Source organism: Zingiber officinale, chromosome 4A (genome assembly GCF_018446385.1).
Source record: "Zingiber officinale cultivar Zhangliang chromosome 4A, Zo_v1.1, whole genome shotgun sequence".
Classification (NCBI taxonomy): domain Eukaryota; kingdom Viridiplantae; phylum Streptophyta; class Magnoliopsida; order Zingiberales; family Zingiberaceae; genus Zingiber; species Zingiber officinale.
In genome coordinates this window covers 158,452,290-158,456,919 of record NC_055992.1, presented here as the reverse complement: position 1 = coordinate 158,456,919, position 4,630 = coordinate 158,452,290, and the positions used below count along the sequence as shown (strand labels likewise).

Here is a 4,630-nt window from a genome sequence, read left to right as displayed (position 1 = left end):
CTCTTACTGCAGATACAGGAAAGGAAAAGATATAGAAAGGAAGGCGACAAGGAGGTGTTCGAAGGATGTGTGATGTCAGGACTATGGAAGCCTTGGGACTAAGAAACACTACAAAAAATAAAGGCTTCTGGGACAAATTTTGGGACGAATTTGAAAAAAAAATTCGTTGCAAAATATTTAGGGACAAAATTTGGGACGAAAATATTTTCGTCCCAAAATTATTGATGCCAACTTTTGGAACAAATATTTGTTCGTTGGAAATTTGGCAACGAATTTGGGGACAAAATTGGCGATGAATAATATTTTCGTCCCCAAATTCGTTGCCAATTTTGCAACAAAAAACTCTATTTGTCCCAAAATACTATACAATTTTGCAACGAAAATTTATTTTGTTGCAAACTTAGCAACGAATTTGGGGACGAATTCGGGGATGAATTTAATTCTGTTGCCAAATCTGTCCCAAATTTGGCAACAAATTATATTTTCGTTGCCAAATTTGTTGCTAATTTTCATGACACATTGCAACGAATATTATTTTTGTTGCAAAATTTACAACGAATTTGGCAACGAAAATACTAATTTCATTTAAAAAATAAATATTCATTCCAAATTTCGTCCCAAATACTGGAACAAATCCGCAGTTTCGTCCCAAATTCTGGGACAAATCCGCAGTTTCGTCCGGACGAAATTTGGAACAAAAATATTTTTATTGCAAAATTATCAATGGATAAGTTTGGAACAAATTATTTTCGTTGCCAAATTCGTTCCTAAATTAAAAAAAAAAATCCAGCAACTATACATTTCTACAATAAATTCAAATAAAATATATATAACAAATTCAAATAACAAAATATAGACTTTCAACACATCCTAATTAACAATATCACAAATAACACAATATATACATTCAACACATCCTATTTCAGATACATATATTAATAATTGAAATCAAATCACAATACAACAAATTCAAAGTTCTCAACATCTTCTTCAAACGACTCCAAAATATTATACAAGTTCAACACTCAAATATTTATAAAGTCTAATAATCCAAGAAGTTAAACAAGGAGTTAAATTTAAAAAAAAACTAAGATACATCAACTCATCTTCTTTCTCCACAAAAGCTTTCATCCCCATCAACTCTTCTCTTCCTGCATACAAACAAACAAATAAACTAGATCATGTGTAACCAGAAAGATAATAACTTAAATTCTAACAATCTCACAATTCTAACAGTTTCATTTGTATCAAATTGTTATGATATACCATATTTCACCTTATCAAACAAGTTTTACAAATATTATATTTCATCAAACATAGAGAGAATGAGATGTATTCTTAAAATTCCTATAATATGAAAATGTCTGAAATGAAAAAAACACAAACTAATATATGAGCAATTAGTTGATACTAGTCTTTAAGTACTCATAGTTACTTGGTTATTAGGCAAACTCTAATCATAATTTGGAATTTGAAGTAATAATGCAGTAATATCAAATTTCAACAAATATATAAAAAGATACATTTATTTAACTTTTCAAATATAACTAATTTAAAAATATATAAATATAATTAAAAGTCTAACATGTTCAACTACGAGTGTGTTATTTAATACTTACTTTTTTCTCCGATACATATTTCGCCTCACCAATCCTGTTAAAAACAAATTAACAATATTAAATAAAATAAAAATTAGAAAAGTTAACATGGCATGGTTTAATGTATAAAACACTAATTATGAGACAAATAATCATCAGACATAATTAAAATCATGAAATAGCATCACCAGCATCATCGTTATCATCGTCGCCATCATCATCATCATCACGCGGAGGAATCTGACTTAGAGCGGAACTAAAAATTCCAATATAAGATAAAGTAAATTGCAAATTTGATTCATAAAAAGGAACTTTCAAAAACTTACCATTTTTCTTCAAATAGCTTGTAGAACAAGAGGGGAAAAAAATATTAGATGTCACCTCTAATGACCTGTAGGAATAAATACAATGTATTAACTGATAAAATAAATAAAATTATAACTGAGACAGTATATAAAAAGTGAGATATAAGTTTGGTAAGTTTGCATATTAAAGATAGGCTAGAATACCACGGGGAAGATCTACAAAAATGCTTTATGATACGAGTGTCTCCAACTACACCGAGCGAGACCTGCACAAACAAAATTACAAATTTAGTCAATACCTTAACATAATAAATCATTTGTACTTTTTTCACTAGCATTTTAGTCTCTCTAAACTTTGTTCTTTTAATAGCTATAAATGTTATTTTTTTGGCCATGAATGATGATCAATTTCAGTAGACGACTCTTGTTGATAAGCCGAACCCACAAAATCAAGCCAACTATCATTCTACTTAGGAGATAAGATGAGAAATCAGAGGCGTAATTTGATGGAAAGCACAAATTCAATGCATGAATAAATTACTGAGACTTAGCAAGTCCAAATTCTTACCGTTCAAAGAAATAACATAAAATGTTGACCTAAAATGAGTTGATTGAATCAAGGTTACAAAATCAATCATCATTGTAACTAGATAAGCATACAAACAGCGGATAAGTACTGTATCGGAATTTAAACCACCAGAGCAGCCCCGTCCAGGAGCAGCCACACGCTGCCAGGTGCGGCCACGAGCGGCCAAGCACGACGACGGCGGCCAGGCGCATCCAGTTGAGGACACGCCTGGCCAGGCACGACGACGGCGGCTAGGTGAGCAGCCCCGTCCAGGAGCAGCCACACGCTGCCAGGTGCGGCCACGAGCGGCCAAGCACGACGACGGCGGCCAGGCGCGTCCAGGCGAGGACACGCCTGGCCAAGCACGACGACGGCGGCCAGGTGAGGCCACGCGCGGCCAGGAGCGCCCACGCGCGGCAAGGAGCGCCCAAGCGCGGCCACGCACGGCCAAGCGTGGCCGGCACGGCGCCGCGCACAGATGAGAGGGGAGATGGGAGAGGGATTACCTGCGCCGCTGCAGGAGAAGGATTCCGCCACCGCTGGAGAAGGATTCAGCCGCCGCTGCGAGAAGGAGATCGGGTAAAGAGAATATGTGGGATTAAGGGATATAGGGTTTTTTAGAAACAAAAATATTTTGTTGCCATTTTTGTCCCTACTTTTGGGACGAATTCCTGGATTCGTCCCAAATTTTGGGACGAATCCAGGATTCATCCCAGATTTAAGAAAATTAAAAAAAAAAAAAAATAATCGTAGGACTAAATATGGACCTAGAGATGTCGGAATTTCACGAAACAAGTTTCTATGGATTCCTAATTTTTTCCTAATCTCAAAAATATCCTTATCCATAATTTTAACATATTATATTGACTGTGGTGAATATTTTATTAAGAATTAGGTCATATTCGTGTTAAAAAATCACCACACTCAATATATTAGGTTAAAATTTAGAATTAGTATATTTTTATGATCAGGAGAAAATTATGAATGCATAGAAACTTGTTTCATTAAATTCCGAGATCTCTAGGTCCATATTTAGGCCTTCGGAATGATATTTATTTTATTTTTTATTTTTTTTAAATCTGGGACGAATCCTGGATTCGTCCCAGATTTTGGGACGAATTCCAGGATTCGTCCCAAATTTTGGGACGAATCCAGGATTCGTCCCAGATTTAAGAAAATTAAAAAAGAAAAGAAAAATTAATCGGAGACACTAAATATGGACCTAGAGATGTCGGAATTTCATGAAACAAGTTTCTATGGATTCCTAATTTTTTCCTAATCTCAAAAATATCCTTATCCATAATTTTAACATATTATATTGACTGTGGTGAATTTTTTATTAATCATTAGGTCATATTCGTGTTAAAAAATCACCACACTCAATATATTAGGTTAAAATTCAGGATTAGGATATTTTTATGATCAGGAGAAAATTATGAATACATAGAAACTTATTTCATTAAATTCCGAGATCTCTAGGTTCATATTTAGGCCTTCCGAATGATATTTATTTTATTTTTTCATTTTTTTAATTCTGGGACGAATCCTGGATTTGTCCCAGATTTTGGGACGAATTCCTGGATTCGTCCCAGATTTTGGGACAAATCCAGGATTCGTCCCAAATTTAAAAAAATTTAAAAATAAAAGAAAAATTAATCAGAGACACTAAATATGAACCTAGAGATGTCGGAATTTCATGAAACAAGTTTCTATGGGTTCCTAATTTTGTAATAATCATAAATAAATCCTCATTCATAATTTTAACCTAATATATTTAGTGCAGTAATTTTTTAAACCAAATTCTTTAAATTCAAGTTAAAAAATCACAACACTCAAAATATTAGGGTAAAATTATAGATGAGGACATTTTTACAATCAGGAGAAAATTAGAAACTCATAGAATCTTGTTTCATAAAATTCTGACATCCGTAGGTATATATTTAAAGTTTTAGACACATATTCAAACATACGTTAAACGCTAACATACTTAATTAACATTAAACTATCTATGTTTCACTATATATGGACCTAGAGATGTCAGAATTTCATGAAACAAATTTCTATGTGTTCATAATTTTTTGGTGATGTTAAAAATATCCTCATCCATAATTTTAACATATTATATTGACTGTGGTGAATTTTTTATTAAGAATTAGGTC

At 33.2% G+C, this 4,630-nt stretch overlaps 1 long non-coding RNA gene across 2 annotated transcripts; it reads right to left on the bottom strand.

The window, feature by feature from the left end:
• Positions 1-1,008: 1,008 nt before the first annotated feature.
• Positions 1,009-3,054, bottom strand: LOC121973842. Of its 2 annotated transcripts, XR_006109777.1 has the most exons (6): positions 2,978-3,054; positions 2,108-2,169; positions 1,925-1,989; positions 1,787-1,854; positions 1,620-1,653; positions 1,009-1,151 (listed from the first exon to the last, which is right to left on the bottom strand). It is a non-coding gene; the product is annotated as an uncharacterized LOC121973842 (long non-coding RNA). The 2 variants fall into 2 exon arrangements; XR_006109778.1 differs by lacking the exon at positions 1,787-1,854 and having other exon boundaries at positions 2,978-3,045.
• Positions 3,055-4,630: the final 1,576 nt, after the last annotated feature.